At 44.5% G+C, this 17,485-nt stretch overlaps 1 protein-coding gene across 2 annotated transcripts in view; it reads left to right on the forward strand.

Annotated features, from left to right (window-relative positions):
• The first annotated feature begins 12,320 nt into the window (after window positions 1-12,320).
• Window positions 12,321-17,485, forward strand: part of ATF7IP2 (activating transcription factor 7 interacting protein 2) — a 118,907-nt gene continuing 113,742 nt past the window's right edge. The window contains exon 1 of one of the 2 annotated variants that reach the window (XM_079783569.1): window positions 12,321-12,391. The gene's annotated coding sequence lies outside the window, so the exon portion shown is untranslated. The remainder of the gene's footprint in view (window positions 12,392-17,485) is intronic. The other variant, XM_079783570.1, reaches the window with a different exon arrangement.

Raw genomic sequence — 17,485 nt, forward strand, 5'->3', positions numbered from 1 at the left:
TATGATATGTACTCAAGGTTACAAGTTGTCTGTATAGATATGACAGGTGTTTGCTAGATATGATATATACTCAAGGTTACAAGCTGTCTGCAAAAATAACTTACACAAAGACCTAGAAGGATATAAAAAGGGAATGCTCCTTCATTTGTTTGTTCAGAATTTGACAGAGATATTCTGCTCTAAACCCATGCATAATAAAGATGACTCCTAACTAATTGCTTCATTAAGGTGTCTCATATCTAGCTCACTGATTTATGGTACAACAGTTCTAGAATGCCAGGAATGCAGAATGGAAGTGAAAAATGACCTTATGGCCATTATTGAGTAAATGGGGTGGATGGTTGACAGCAGCAAGCCTGGAACAGTGTTTATTGCAGGAAACTGTGGGGCAGCGGCAGTTGTGTGACCCCTGTCCCCTCCAATGCCCATTGCCACATGAGACAGAACACAGACTTAGCAGAGCCTGATAAGAGTCCAGAAGATGAATCCTAGCCTTTGAGTGTAGTTGACTGAATCTGTGACAGGGAAATAAATATACATGGCCTGGAGAGAAGAAAAGGTGATCTGTAGTACCCACTAGACCCTGGAACCTGGGTTCATTGTGGTTTCACTGACAGGCACTGGGTAGGTTAACACAGTGAAATATGCCAAGGGGCCAGGAGTGATGGGAACAGACCCTGGGATGGTGACCAATTCTCCTCCTCCAAATCTGGAACCACCTTGGTGTTAGACATACCTTCTCTTAAAACAATCAACTCAGTAAGTCTTTTCTCCAATTTTACTAGTAGATTAGGTTGTAATTTCACGTACACCAGGCGAAGTGCTTGGCTTGTATTTGGAGGCATGTCAAACAGAAATGGCTGCTTTTCACATAATAAAGTCACATTTGGGTGACAAGATGATCATTCTGTGACAAGTACCACTTCAGAAGTGAGGCCTGGGAGAATAGCAGATTTCTGTCTCCTGCTGGGGATGTTGGTCTGATAATCAAATTAACATAAGACAGATTAACAAGACAAAAAAACAAACTGAATTTATATGTATGGAGGATCAGTAAGAATGAGGGCCCAAAGGGCATCCAGGTAACTGAAGCTTATATAAGATCCTGAGCTAAGGGGAGGGGGTTATGGTAAGGTGACCAGATTTTAACATTGGTAAAGCGGGACACCATTGACCTGGGGTGGGGGTAGGGGGGGGAGGGGGTTCTTGATTAAAAATTTGGTCTATATGGAGCAACAAAAATTTTCATAGAACGCAAAAATAGTATTGTAATATATATTTTTTTAATTTCAACATAAGTACAATCTACAAATATAATAAATTATGTATAGTATTATTTTATTCTTTGGCATATTTCTCATTTGAGTGAATTTTTTTTAGTAGATTGCTGTCGTTGTTTAAAAGGTCATGAATTTGCCATAACGTAAGTCGTAAATGTCACTTTCAAGGCCGGCGCTAGACTTTTTGCCGCCACTATAAAATATAAATAATACGAGTACTGTCTGCTAAATTCAAGAAAATTTATGTATTTATGAAATAAATAAATAAATAAAGTACTTACCTAAATTATCTGAATAGCTGATTTGTAATGACATCACTTGTTTAACTAGCTTACTAGCACGCAGTACGATGTGTATCGTCTGAGAGACAGTTACAAAATGTTTTCGTCATTGCCAATCCCAAAAAATGCCATTGTTCATTAAGTCCAAACAATGGTGGTCGAATTCTAACAACTGATCAACAACGTGAACTTTGAAAAGCAGTTCTTGATAATCAGTTCTCAACAATTATTTGTTATTATTAAAGTTTAACATTATAAAATTAACAAAAATAATATAAAACTCATATCCTGGCTAAATAGCCACATGGCCGCCGAAAACCGTATATTCCCTTCCCGTTCTCCCGCCGTTCCCTAGCTTGTCATGCATTCTTTCCAAAAATCGGGACTTTTTTAAAAGGCCGCGGGATGCGGGACAAATTGTTAAAAATCGGGACTATCCCGCCAAAAGCGGGACGTGTGGTCACCTTAGGTTAGGGGTCTAGCACAGAATCACTTCCATGTTATTCTGGTGATCGGGTAGTCACAGGTCACCAGTCACCAATATTTTTTAAAATATATTTTTATTGATTTCAGAGAGGAAGGGAGAGGGAGAGAAATAGAAAGATCAATAATGAGAGAGAATCACTGCTCGACTGCCTCCTGCCCGCCCCCTACTGGTTATCAAGCCTGCAACCCAAGCATGTGCCTTTGACTGGAATTGAACCCAGGACTCTTGAGTCCACAGACTGACACTCTATCCATTGAGCCAAACTGGCTAGGACCACCAGTCACCAATCTTGATGGGAGGAGTGCCATTAAATTTCAAAACCTTGTTTCAAACTAGCATACTACCACTAGTCATTCTTCAAGTAGCATCTCCAAAATCATCCCTTTTGAGAAGTTTCCTGCATGCTTGAAGCAGTGCAAAGTGTCCTTCCTTTGTATTTACCTAGAATATATAACTTTCTTTTTAAAATCAACTTTAATGAGGTATAATTTACATATAATAAAATTCCATAATTGTGAGTGTATAGTTTGATAGGTTTTGACAAATGTATACATTTGTGTAGTCACCACTACAGTCAAGATATAGAATATTTCCATTGCCCCAAAAAGTTCAGGGGATGTCCGACTGCTGGGTTAGGCCCAATCCCTGGGATCGGGCCTAATCCGGCAGTCAGATATCCCTCTCACAATCCAGGACTGCTGGCTCCTAACTGCTCACCTACCTGCCTGCCTGCCTGATCGCCCCTAACCACCTCTGCCTGCCTGCCTGATCGCCCCTAACCACCTATGCCTGCCTAATTGCCCCTAACCACCTCTGCCTACTTGCCTGATTACCCCTAACTGCCTCTGCCTGCCAACCTGATCACCCATGTGTCGCACCAGCACAGCCAAGGGTTCGGTGAGCCTGAGGGAGGGCCGGCGAAGGATGAAGAAAAGATAGACAAAGAGAATAAGCTGGGTCTAGGTGGATCTTCTGTGCGTGACTGAGACCACAGAACAGATCCAGATTGCAAGCTGATGCTTTATTTTATAGTCAGAGGTAAACAAGGTAATTTACAATGTTCTTGTAAGTTTCACTTGTTTTGGCAGCACCTGCTGCACCTCCCACAGCCCATTAGCTACCCAGGAAAGATCTAGGGAGCAGTCACAAGACCAAGCTTAATTATGCTAAGAGGGCTGTGCCCTCTAAGCTGGGACTTGTTTGCGACTTTGCCAGCAGGTCAGTCCGAGGCTTAACCCTATAACCGCTCCCTATACACCGCTAACTGCCCTCCCCTGCTGACCTGATTGCCCCTAATCGCCTCTGCCTCAGCCCCGCCACCGTGGCTTTGTCCAGAAGGATGAAGAAGGACTGGAAGATGTCCGATCTACCTGGTCTAATTAGCATATTACCCTCTTATTAGTATAGATTGTTGTTGCTGGGGAGTTTGTTCTTGTTTTTTGTTTGTTTTTGGCTAGAAAATGGAAAAATGAGAGTTAAGAAAAACTGATTAGAGTCCACTATTCTGAATTAAGGAAGTAGATGAAGCCATATATTTTCCATCTACTGCTAACCACAAAAGTTTGGTAGTTCTAAGCATTGCTATAATTTGCCTCATTAAGGAAGTTGGGTAAAATGAGCAATGACAAGAGAGTCCCCACTTCTGTGGGTACAATGCAAGTCAGATCTGATTTATGCTTAAGTTACTCCAATGACTTCTAATGCCCTTAGAATAAAATCCAAACCCTTAGCCCAAATTACAAGGCCTGCTGTGATCTGGCCTCTGAAGCCCACTATGCTACAGTCACATGGCCTTCCTTCAGTTCCTTTAACACTGTGGTCCTACCTCAGGGCCTTTCCACTAGCTATACCCCTTCTTGCCAATCAGATATCTCTTTAAATATCACCTTCTCAGAGAGACTGTCCCTGAATTCCTGATCCAAATACATTCCTTTCTATATCAATATATCAATATTAAACCAAAGATTCCAACTCTGAACAGGGAACATAGTAAGTTCTAGATCTCATGCCTTCTGACTATAACAGTGGTCAGCAAACTCATTAGCCAACAGAGCCAAATATCAACAATACAACGATTGAAATTTCTTTTGAGAGCCAAATTTTTTAAACTTAAATTTCTTCTAATGCCACTTCTTCAAAATAGACTCGCCCAGGCCATGGTATTTTGTGCAAGAGCCACACTCAAGGGGCCGAAGAGCTGCATGTGGCTCGCGAGCCTCAGTTTGCTGACTACTGGACTATAGTATTGCTCTACTGTGTGTTTTGGCAGTGAGTGCTATATCTTAGGGCTAAGAATACCTGGTGGCACTTTATTAGCAAAATCAAACCTATGACACACCCTATGACTATAGTATTGATCACACTATTAATATTACTGATTTACTTATTTACCTTAATTTCAAATGATAAATCTCTTGAGGAAATGGGCTATTCTTTGTTCACTATGATCTAGGCATATCACAGATGTCATTAAATGTGTTGAATGAGTGAAGGAATAAATGAGTGAAACATCTGTAATTCTAAAACTTACCAATACAGTGTAAGAAGCTTCTATCACTGGTTGAGACTTTGAGTTACATCCTAAAAAGAATGTGTACAGTTCCCTTTCTGGCCTGTCACTCTAATGGCTACATGTGATGGCCAATTTTATGTGTCAGCTTGAATGGGCTAAGAGGTGCCCAGATAGCTGGTAAGAGTATTTATTTGTTTCCTAATCATCAATCTTTGGCCCCTTGGTCAAATATCTAGAAGTGAAATTAAGTGGTATAATAGACATATGTTTAGTTTTTTATATATAAAAAAATACTGTCAAGCTATTTTGCAAAGTTGTTGTAACACTTTACATTCCCACCAGCAATGTATAAGAATCCAGTTGCTGCACATCCTCACCAACACTTGGAATTGTCTTTTTCTTTCTTTCTATCTATCTATCTATCTATCTATCTATCTATCTATCTATCTAAGAGAGTAAAGAAGTGAGAGAGAGAGAAAAAAAACATCGCTGTGGGATCGAGCCCACAATCTGGGCTTGTGCCCTGACCAGGAATCGAACCAGCAACCTCTCAATGCATAGGACAACGCCCAACCAACTAAGCCACACCGGCCAGGGCAGGAATTGTCTTTTTTATTTTTGCCATTCTAGACAGTATATAATGGCATCTTATCATGGTTTTATGTGGCATTTCCCTGATGACCAACTATGCTGAGTATATTTTCATGTGTTTATAAGTTGTTTCTAAGAGAGGTAGAATAAGGTAACTTGAAAACAAAGGCCAAAAAATGAAGAAAAAAGCCACAAAAGAACAGAAGTTTCCAACTTGTACCCTGAAACCTCTATCAGTGGGTTTAAGGCCACATGCATCTACTGGATAGCCTTGTCCACTTCCTGAAGTGGTAAAGCCCTTCTCACTTCCCCAATCCTTAGAAATGACTATGTAATTTCTATGATTAACATAACAATATAGGAGCTTCCAGTCAATATGGCGAAGTAGGTAAATGTGGTACTTCCTTCCTCGCACAACCAAATGAAAATTACAACTACAGAACAACCATAATTCAGAACCACCTGAAATTTAGCTGAACAGAAGTCATACAACTAATGATATAAAGAGGAAGCCACATGGAGACTGGTAAGAGGGGCAGAGTCACAGAAAGGGCTAGTTCCACACCCACATGTGGTGGATAAAAATTGGGAGGGATTTTTATCCACCACAGGAGGTCCCTCCTGAGGAGCAAGAGGTGCCAGCTCCACACCATGCTCCCCAACCCAGTGTTCAAGTGCCAGGAAGAGAAGTCCCCATTAAGTTGGCTATAAAAACCAGTGTGCTGCGCCAGCACAGCCAAGGGGTCGGCGAGCCTGAGCGGGGGCGACGAAGGATGGAGAAATGATAGACAAAGAGAAAAAGCTGGGTCTAGGTGGATCTTCTGTGCCTTGCTGAGGCCACAGAACAGATCCAGGCTGCAAAGCTGAGGCTTTATTTATAATCAGGGACAAACAAGGCAATTGACAATGTTCTTGTAAGTTTCACTTGTTTTGGCAGCACTTGCTGCCCCTCCCACAGCCCACTAGCTACCCAAGAAAGATCTAGGGAGCAGTTACAAGATCAAGCTTAATTATGCTTAGAGGACTGTGCCCTCCAAGCTGGGACTTGTTTGCGACTTTGCCAGCAGGTCAGTCCGAGGCTTAACCCTATAACCACTTCCTACAAACCAGCAAGAATTACGAATGAGTGTGATGAAGGGCTTCTGGAGTCCTAGGCAATGTCTCTAAAAGGGCCTATCCATGAACTTCTCGGACTACCTCACTCAGAGTTCCAGCACTGGGGCATCAGGGTTCATGGGTTAGCACTCAACCACTCAGTCACACTGGCTGGGCCCCATATATTTCTTTTTTTTTAATTAATATATTTTATTGATTTTTTACAGAGAGGAAGGGAGAGGGATAGAGAGTTAGAAACATCAATGGGAGAGAAACATCGATCAGCTGCCTCCTGCACACCTCCTACTGGGGATGTGCCCACAACCACGGTACATGCCCTTGACAGAATCGAACCTGGGACCCTTCAGTCTGCAGGCCGATGCTCTATCCCCTGAGCCAAACCAGTCAGGGCCCCATGTATTTCTTAAAAAAAAAAAAAAATCAGTTGAGCCCTCACTGGTTTGGCTCAGGGGATAGAGTGTTGGCCTGGGGACTGAGGGGTCCCGGGTTCGATTCTGGTCAAGGGTATATGCCCAGGTTGTGGGCTCGATCCCCAGTGGGGGGCATGCAAGAGGCAGCCGATCAATGATTCTCTCTCATCATTGATGTTTCCATCTCTCTCTCTCTCTCCCTCTCCTTTCCTCTCTGAAATCAATGAAAATATATTTTTTTAAATCAGTTGATAATGGTAACTACCCTTGATGTACCATCCAATTCTTGACTCATCAAGAGGCGAACCTATTCTAGGTTCGATAGCATATGGAAAAGTGAAGCATGGAGAAGCCTGTCACTTGGTGTATAATCATGAAAACAGAAACTACTCCAGATATTCCAAGCATTAATGGTATTTAGTACAGAGAATTAGGTGCTTAAAAGTCTCTGGAAGAACTAAAGGAGCTACTGTCACATTAGTTTTCATTTGTACCACTGCTCCTGTGCTCCAGAGAATAGGGAAGTTGCTGTTGCTGCTGTTACCACCACCGCTCAGAGGCCAGAAAAGTTCAGAAAACCACTGTTGATTGTCACAGCTGCCTTATATCAGAGAGGCAGGGAAGAGAACTAAAGCCCAAGTAAACAAAACACAGAACAATAATTTATGTCTTTCTTTCACTTTCCAAATCTCAGGAAGTGCATCCCACTTGGAAAAATGTAAATAAATCCAGAGCACTGGCCATTAGGGCCTCTGGGGAATGTAGTTCCCTGGATTCCAGCACTGCCTGAGGAGAGCTGAGAAGGGTATGAGAACGAATGCTAGTATTAGTTATCTATTGTCGCCATAACTAATTAACAAGAAAGTGGCTTAAAACAACACCCATTTATTATCTCACAGTTCTATAAATCAGAAGCCCAGTGGACTCAGCTGGGAACTTTGTTTAGGGTCTCATAAGGCTGGGGAAGAATCTGCTTCCAGGCTTGCTCAGGTCGTGGGCAGAATTCGTTTCTTGAGTGTGATTTCTATGTGGGTACTTCTATCCACAAGCCAGCACTCATGGGTTGAATCCTTCTCATGCTTCAAGTGTCTATGAAGTTCCTTTCTGCTACATCTCTATGACATTATTTTAACTTTAGTGGTTCATGTGATTACATTGGGCTCACCTGGAAATCCCAGACTAATTCCTCTATCTTAAAATCAGCTAATTAGTGACCTTAATTACATCTGCAAAGTCCCTTTTGCCATGTAATGCAACATAACTATAAGAGTAATACCAGAGGCCCTAACCAGTTTGGCTCAGTGGATAGAGCACTGGCCTGTGGACTGAAGGGTCCCAGGTTCGATTCCGGTCAAGGGCATGTATCTTGGTTGTGGGCACATCCCCAGTAGGAGATGTGCAGGAGCAGCTGATGGATGTTTTTCTCTCATCAATGTTTCTAACTCTCTATCCCTCTTCCCTTCCTCTCTGTGAAAAAATCAATAAAATATATATATTTTAAAAAGAGTAATACCAGAGGACAAAGATGATGGGAATCAAAATTCTTCCTAACACAATCTCATTGGAAGAAAACAAGAAACATTCTGATACAAAAGGCTACAAGATTTGTAACAAGATCATTCATGTTACTTAGCTTTATAAATTTTAATAATAATAGTTACCAAGTGTCTACTACAAGTCTGGAAATCTATAATAATCCTATCTAATAAAGAGGGAATATGCTAATTGACCATCACTCCATAAAAAGATGGCTGCACCCACAGCTGAGGCCAAGTTCCCTTAAGGAGCCTTATCAAGCAATCAACAGGGACCTGAGGCTACGCCCTCCCCGGCCCCTGTGGGGCTGGACAGGGGACCTCAGGCCACGCTCCCTGCCCTGGTGTCAGGCTGGGGGACATCAGGCGGAGCCTCCTGCCTTGGCACCAGGCCAGGGGAACTTAGGCCACGCCCTCCACCCAGCGGGGCTTGATGGGGACCTTAAGCCTCGCCCCCTGCCCCAGTGCCAGGTCGGGGGACCTCAGGCTGTGCCCCCCACCCAGCAGGGCTTGACAGGGGACCTCAGGCCGTGCCTTCCATCTGGCAGGGCTTGATGGGGGACCTCAAGGTGTACTTCCCATCCTGGTGCTGGGCTAGGGGACCTCAGGCTGCTCCCCCCGCCCCAGCGCCAGACCAGGGGACCTCAGGCCGCACCCCCCAACAGGTAGAGCTTGACAGGGGACCTCAGGCTGCCCCCCCACCCCAGCACTGGACCAGGGGACCTGAGGCTGCGCCCCCCTGCCTGGCTGGGCTTGACGGGGGACCTCAAGGTGCACCCCCAGTGCTGGGTCAGGGGAACTCAGGCTGCGCCCCCACCCAGTGGGGCTTGATGGGGGACCTGAGGCTGCGCCCCCTGCTGGTGGGTCTTGACGGGGGACCTCAGGCCACACCCCCCACCAGGTGGGGCTTGACAGGGGACCTCAAGGTGCACCCCCAGTGCTGGGTCGGGGGAACTCAGGCCGCGTCCCCTGCCCAGCGGGGCTTGACAGGGAACCTGAGGCTATGCCTCCCTACCTGGTGGGGATTGACGGGGGACCTGAGGCTGTGCCCCCCTGCCTGGTGGGCATGAGGGGGGACCTGAGGCTGCGCCCCCCTGCCTGGTGGGGATTGATGGGGGACCTTAGGCCATGCCCCACACCCAGCGGGGCTTGACAAGGGATCTCAGGCCGTGTCCCCCACCTGGAGGGGCTTGATGGGGGACCTCAAGGCATGTCCCCCACCCGGGTCTGAGCTGGGGGACCTCAAGCCACACCCCCCCAATCCTAGCGCCGGGCCAGGGGACCTAAGGCTACGTCCCCTGCCCGGCGGGGCTTGACAAAGGTGGGACTGGCTGGGTCTGGATCTAGCCCAATGGGGAGGGGGCTGGCCGGGTCTGGGTCTCAGGCAATTTTGAGGCACATGTGGGTAGGCGGGGACTTGACTCTGGCTCCCGTGGTGCACCCCAGACTCTGACAGGAGGAAGGTTTTCATACACATTTTACTAATTTTCTTTCATCTCTGACACTTCTATTATAGAGAAAGGGCAAACAGCAATATTAAATTATTTCCTCTGATTAATCCCCTTTTAATGTGCACGAATTTTGTGCACTGGACCACTAGTAAAAGCATAATATGCTAATCAGACGGAACATATTTCCCGACGAAGCCAGAGGGAAGCCGGTGCTGGCAGAGGGTGGGGGTGGGGGGAGGAGGAGAAGGGAGGAAGGCCTACTCTTGCACGAATTTTGTGAATCAGGCTTCTAGTATGTAAACAAGATGTTATCTCTGTTACCCATATATATTTTTTCCTTTAAAAAAATATGTTTTTATTGATTACAGAGAGAGGAAGGGAGAGAGAGAGAGAAACATCAATGATGAGAGAGAATTTGTAACAGCTGCCTCCTGCATGCCTCCTACTGGGGACTGAGCCTGAAACCCAGACATGTGCCCAGGCTGGGAATCTAACTGAACATCCTGGTTCATGGGTTGATGCTCAACCACTGAGTCACACTGGCCAGGCCCATGTATTTCTTTAAAAAAATCAAATACCAAATTGACTTTGCAGTACTTCATGTAGTGTGTTATGAAATTCATTGAAATAAATTGGATAAGTGCTTAGATCAGTGCCAAGAACACAATAAATTACATATTATTGTCATTACTTACATTTTAAAGATAAGTCATTGTGGCTCTAAGAGGTAGTCTAATTTGCTGAAGACATGGCTAATTAAGTAACCTAGCATGGCTTCCAATAAAGATTGTCCAACTTCAAATGTGGAAATAAATTTAAAATATTGCATGCAATGAACTTGGTAAACATAATACTCAGTAAGTTTTAATTATTATTGTTATTAAAATGACACACAAGATATCCTATTACCCTAAATACACATGAGATTTCTAAAAACTATTTACTATTGATTGAGTAAAGTGCAAATTCCTTATCTGGCTCCAATTTTTCTTTTGGCCCTTGAACAACTCAGGGGTTGCGGTGACCACCTCCTGTTCAGTTGAAGATTCGCATATAACTATAATTAGCCCTTGGCAACATGGATTCTCAACCAGGGGGTTTACCCTTGAACAACTCAGGTTTGAAATGCTGGGTCAACTAAAGTGTGGTCAATTGAAAAAAAATCTGCATATAAGTGGACCCACATAGTTCAAACCCCTGTAGCTCAAAGGTCAAATGTAATTGCCTTCCATTCCCTCCCACATAATTTCTCCCTTGGCAACCCTAAATAAAAAAATTATGTGAAGATTGGCACTGTTTTACAATTTTGCCAATTTCCTTAGTGTTTGATGTAAGACACCCAATTTTAACATTCTGGAAAATTCTATTGAACACTCCTGAGACTATGAGAATGAAAAAAGGCAAATATCTTCCTATTCCGAGGAAAATAGTATTGACCTTGCAGAGCCCCTGGACCATATTTTGGCAACCCACTGGGTTGGAGTCTGTTATTCTGTTACCGACGTAGACTTCTAGATTTCCTGGCCTTGACTCATTTTTCTTGTAGCTAGTAATTAGCAGTACAGGGCAGGCAGCTGTACCTTCTGTGATGGGAGGGCTTTATCGAAGGAGATGGTTAGAATTCCTGCCGGCAGCACAGACAGTACTCAATCACTACGTTGAGCCTGATCATCACCAAGAGGGCGATGGCAAGGCAGCAGAGTGGGTCTCATGAACTCTGATGAGGCCTAGGGTGGCAAGTCCCTTGGGCAACGGAGGAAACTCAAGAAAACAAAACTGGGCCTGGACCCCTGGCCTGAGTCACAGCGTTTAAGGAGTTATCAAAAACTCCGTAATCAAGGAATGTGATATTTAGAGCGGCCAGCCTGGCTCAGTGGTCGAGCTTGGACCTATGAACCAGGAGGTTGCAGGAGGAACCCCAGTCCCAGTTTTTGTAATCTGTTACCCAGCTTCCTTGAGTTTTAATCATAGTTAGCTGAAGAACCTGGTGCCAGGACAGTTGTTAGCTGGATTTCACCAGGTGGTGAGGAGGCCTTGCTTAATACATGTGGTTAGGAACTAGGCACTAGAATATCAGGAATAACATTAAAACTCGAGCACTATGCGAGATGCCTTTGTTAATGTGACAACCGGGAGCACAACCAGGAGGAACCTGCCCAGGTTGCAGGCTGGATCCTCATGTGGGTTGTGCAGGAGATTGAGCCCATCATGAGTCTCTCTCATTATTGATGTTTCTACCTCTCCCTCTCACTTCCTCTCTGAAATCAATAGAAATGTATTTTAAAAAAAAGATATGTGACACTTAAATGCAATACTTAAAAAATTCGAATTGACAAGCTGCAGCCGGCTGGCGGCTTTTTGTAAAAGTTCATCCATGATTTTCGGAACATTTTTCTAACCGTCGCTGGTATCACCTCAAAGGGTTAGCTCCACTTGGCCGTTAGGCCCAAAGGGCTGATGGGAAAAAGGGCTCAAAGACCAGAACTTTCCAAGACCCTCAGGCAACTTCCATCTCGCTGCTCCCTTTCTCCCCCGCCCACTCCACCTGATCGCCTCTGATTGGCTGGGCTGGCGCACGTTCGTGCTGCCATTGGCTGGAGTCCATAGGCATGGGCCCCATAAGACTTACCTCTGCCCAGCCCCCTCGGCAGCGGTGCAGCGCGCGGCGGTGGCGGTTGGAAGCGGCAGTGAAGTGAGAAACGGCCGGCTCCGAGTGGCGCTGTGGTAGGTACGTTGGGACCGGACCAGAGCCCCGGGTTGAGCGGCGGTTGGCCCGGTCGTCTGTTTGGCAGTTTCGCGGGGACCGCGAGCGTCTCCGAGGGCCGGTCGAGGACTCGGCGCGCTGCGCAGGCAGAGGGCGGTCGGGGCTCCGCTGGCTGAGAGGCGCCCGGGGCGGCGCTCACGGAGGCACTGGGGTCTGAGCTGGCGGAGAAGACACGGTGAGGGGCGAAAGGATGCGTCTACACCCACTTTTCGAGCCGGCGGCGGGTTAAGTGGGAGTGGTGTTTGGCTCCGGCTGTAGCGTCCGGCGTGGGAGTCGGGCCGCGGAGGGACATTGCCTTCGGGTTTTCTACTCGTCGGGTAAGTACAGCTTTGGTCTGCACCGGACTACTTTTAGGCGCTAATGGATGAAATGTAGTCCCCAGTCCCCGTTTTTGTAATCTGTTACCCAGTTTCCTTGAGCTTTAATCACAGTTAGCTGAAGAACCTGGTGCCAGGACAGTTAGCTGGGTTTCACCAGGTGGTGAGGAGGCGTTGCTTGATACTTGTGGCTAGGAACTAGGCACTAGAATATCAGGAATAACACAAAAACCCGAGCACTGTGCAAGATGACTTTGTTAATGTAACAACCGGGAGCACAACCATGTAATGTGCACCTGTTGAGCTGCCCAGAATAGGGATGCTATAACTTAAAAAAAAAAAAAATGTTTTATTTATTTCAGATCGGAAGGAAGAGAGAAACATCCATGGTGAGAGAGAATCATGGATGAGAGAGAATCGTGGATCGGCTGCCTCCTGCAAGTCCCCCACTGGAATCGTGCCCACAACCCCAGCATGTGCCCTTGACCGGAATTGAACCTGGGGCCCTTCAGTTCTCAGGCCTACTACGCTCTACCGGCTAGGGTGGGATGCTATCATTTAACATTGAAAGCTGGGTACAGACAAAGATAGTCTTCCACATAAACGTGCATATTTGTAAATTAGGGGGTAGGGGTATTAAAAAAACCAACCCCTTATTGTCCCTTCCCCACTTACTTTCCCCAGTTTGGGCAAGGTCAGGAATTGTCCAGGACAGAGGAAGCCATTCTTTTGCTTTGTCTCTCGAAAACCTTGCTATAGGTGAAAACTGACTTCCACTTTTCCACGTTACTATGTTGAGGATGAAATTTCTAGCATAAGGCAGCATAGGTTGCTTGATTTATGACAAGCTAGGTTTTGTTTTGGCTTATACACGGCATAAATTTATTTCTCATAGTTCTGGAGGCCCGAAAGTCCCAAGATCTAGGCACCTACAGATTTGGTGCCTGGTGAGAGCCTGCTCTGTAATACGAATGTGTGGTCAAGATCTCGAAGAATTACATTATATACACTTAAATAGACTGATTTTCTAGATTGGGACTTACTACTCTTTTCATTATGATTTTGTCATACATTCACTTGTAGCCAGTTCATGAGCTGCAAAGGAACTATTTGCAAAACAAATGGGGAAGAACATTCAAGATAATTTATATCACAGGAAAGCTATTTAAAATGCAAAAACTAAGCATCTGAATGAAGGACTGATTACAGTGAATTAAGCTTTTGTGATTTATGCTGCCTTAGTTTACCCTTCAATTCATTTTTTACAAATGTTGAATCTGACCCTAATCAAAATCTACTTAACTGTCAGTCTTCTGCCTCAGCAGCAATGGATGAACAGTGTCTTCTTGGAAATGCTTTTGAGTCTTTTAAGAACTGGTTTACTTAGATACACCAGTATTTGCTCTGCTTACCTTATTGACCCTTGTACTTTACCTCAGGCTTCAATTCCATTATACTTTGTGATACTTAATATCTTTAATTCTGGTATGAAAATATTGCATCATCCCTGTATATCATGTAGTTCTCTTATAGTGGGTGTGCACTGATGAAATTTATTTAAATGTATATTTAAATAATATATTGGATAGTTTATAAAAATGAAAATAAACTATAACTTTAAATGCACAAGCCCTAGCTGGTTTGCCTCAGTGGCTAGAGCATCTGCCTACAGACTGAAGGGTCCCAGGTTCGATTCTGGTCAAGGGCACATGCACGGGTTGCCAGCTCGATCCCCAGTAGGGGGGCATGCAAGAGGCAGCCAATCAGTGATTATCATTGATGTTTCTCTTCCTCCCTTCCTCTCTGAAATCAATAAAAATATTTTTAAAATATACACAAGATTTTTAGTTTTCATTAGAGTGAGATTATATTCAATATAAAATACAAATAGCCATATTCTAATTCTCTCATATATCTTACATTATTTAAATGCTTTAACTTTCTCTGAGTCTTTATTAAACTTTAACCCCTACCTCTAAAATACATTACTGTAGTCTCAGGTAACTTCTATCCCTCTTGAACTTTACCAGTCTAAATAGGACAGAAAGATTGTAGTCAGGCAATAACTAGGAGAAATCGCCACCATTCTCTGGGGAGGTCAGGTATAATTTGAATTTTTGAACTAATTAAATTTCTAAGGATGAAGGGATCTTTATATATAGATCTTTCTAAACTTATTAATTATATAGAGATGTTAGAGGTGGTCTCTGTGCCATAGTTTCTTGTAGGAAAGAATTCAAGCAAGAGACGACAACAAATAGCAAAAGCAGGCAAGACTTTTATTTGCAGAAAAGGAATCCATTTAGATATATAGTCTGAGTGGGCAGCTCAGCTGGCTGAAAGAACCAACTGCCCTGCTAATTTGGAATTGCAGAAGATTTATACTCCTGGATGGAATGCCCCTAGGCAAGAAGCTTCAAGGCTGCCCTACCCAGATATTGTGCTGTGTTATCAGACCACATTGAGGAAGAGGTTTCAAGTCTGCCCTCTGGTTTTCTTTGTTTTTTGTTAGTTCTGGTATGTCAGATCTCTCACATATCCCCTCCAGGCCTATCTACCTCCCATAGCTCATGTCTATCTACCTGCCTACTTTAACAGAGACACTGTATGTATCTACTAAATGTGGTACCATAGTACACTTTTGAGGCGCTACTGTTGTATAGTGCTGTTGACATGAAAAAGCTTATGGGATGGCTATAGCAAAAGTTGCAGAGGCCTTTTCTGATACTTTTTATTAAGGAAAGAATAACCCTTTGTGGCTTTCCAGAAGTTTATTTTTATGTCTAGTATTCATTTAAACATCATTTAATAAAGCTATATGAAAGGCATCTCACTTAGAATCCTATCTAATAATAGAGTAACATGTAAATTACCACCACTCCATTACGCCCACGATTGGGCGGCGGGAGGCTGGGGGGAGGGAGTCTGGGTGGCCTATCCGGCCATTCAGAGGCACGGATCCGCTGCCACTGATGGGGGCTACCCTGCTGTTGAGAGGCGCAGGGGGGCGGGACTCCTGCCCCCTGTGCCTCTCAACGGCCAGATCCGCGGCCGCTGAGGGGGCCTGCCGCGGACACCCAGCTGCGTTTCTCAACGGCAGGGTAGCCAGGTGTTCGCGGCAGCCCCCCTCAGCGGCGCGGACCATCAAAAGTGGGGGAGCTGGGTGCCTGTCTGCTCCGGCACCAGGTCTTTCAGAAGCCTCCGCCGAGCGGGAGGCTTCTGAAAGGCCTGGTGCATCAGCGGACAGGCACCCAGCTCCACCGCGAAAAGCGAAAGCGTGTAGGGGATCCTACATGTGCATGATTCAATCATGCACTGGGCCTCTAGTATAAAAATAAGACCACATCTCTGTTTTCAAAGCTCGTGATTAACATATACATGTATGTTGTGATGGAAAATTCATGTATTTCTCTTGGGGAAGGCTTTCTTGAAGAGGTGATCTTTAAACCTGACCTTGAAGGATTGGAGAAAAAGGAAAAATGTTGATATATGTCAGTTCTGATGCATTTGAAAAGTTAAAGATAGGTCTATAGGAAATTAGGGGATAAAATTGGATCCCTTTAGGACAGGGGTCCTCAAACTTTTTATAAGTACCGCGCGCTAACCGATTGCGCCACTGGAGCTCCAGTCCTCAAACTTTTTAAACAGGGGGCCAGTTCACTGTCCCTCAGACCGATGGAGGGCTGGAGTATAGTTTAAAAAAAAACTATGAACAAATTCATATGCACACTGCACATATCTTATTTTGAAGTAAAAAAAAAAAAAAAAAAAAAAAAGGTAAAAACACCCGCATGTGGCCGCGGGCCATAGTTAGAGGATGCCTGCTTTAGGAGAAAGAAAATATAAGAAAAATAATGCAATCATGAAAATCTGGTTATATAGAGAACTAAAGGCCTGATGCATGGATTCATGCACTGGTGGGGTCCCTCCGCCTGGTCTGCGGGATTGGGCTAAAACTGCCAGTCCAATATCCCTGAGGGGTCCTAGAGTGCTAGTGGACACTCTGCAAAGTTGCTGTTGTTCGGCAGCTCCTGCGTTGAGTGTCTTCCCCCTGGTGGTCAGTACGCGTCATAGCTACCAATCAGCGGGTTGCTTAGACATATCTATTGATATGAAAGGCTAATATGCTAAGTGTCTGATTGTCTGGGTAATGATGTCAAGTAGCAAAACCTGGCTTCCTCTCCCTCGCGACCACTAGCCTCAGTTGGAAACACTTTACACTGTAACCAAATGTCTGAAGCGTTTTCCCATGCCTCATCTTATTTGATCCTCACAGAAGTCCTGGAGTAGGTAGATAGGAGACTCGGTGGAATTATATATTCTTTTCATGAGCTGAAAAACGGAGATTTAGAAAGCTTAGAAACTTGACCCGAATGAAAAGAAGTAAGAAATGGTGGACCTTGAAAATGACTTAAGGTTTACTCACTGTGCAAAATATAGTCAAACACTGCTGCAGTTAAATATTTTACCCTTTGTTCTCCCTGTGTGATCTACAATAATAATGTGCTTCATGTTGATATTTACTGCTGTGTCTGACAATTACCTGAAAGAGAAGTTGGAGTGCTTCACTGGGCTGGAAAAAGTTTAGCTACATCAGAAAGTAGGTCTAATTAAGCAAGTTTGTTCTATATCTATAAAAGGCTAAGTTGACTTGCGCATGTGCGATACATATAAAGCTCTGGCTAGCACCAATCGCACGTGCATGTGTTTCTGTCATTGTCTATCGTGAATTTAGTTGTTT

Source organism: Cnephaeus nilssonii, assembly GCF_951640355.1.
Source record: "Cnephaeus nilssonii genome assembly, chromosome: 2".
In the NCBI taxonomy this organism is placed as follows: Eukaryota; Metazoa; Chordata; class Mammalia; order Chiroptera; family Vespertilionidae; genus Cnephaeus; species Cnephaeus nilssonii.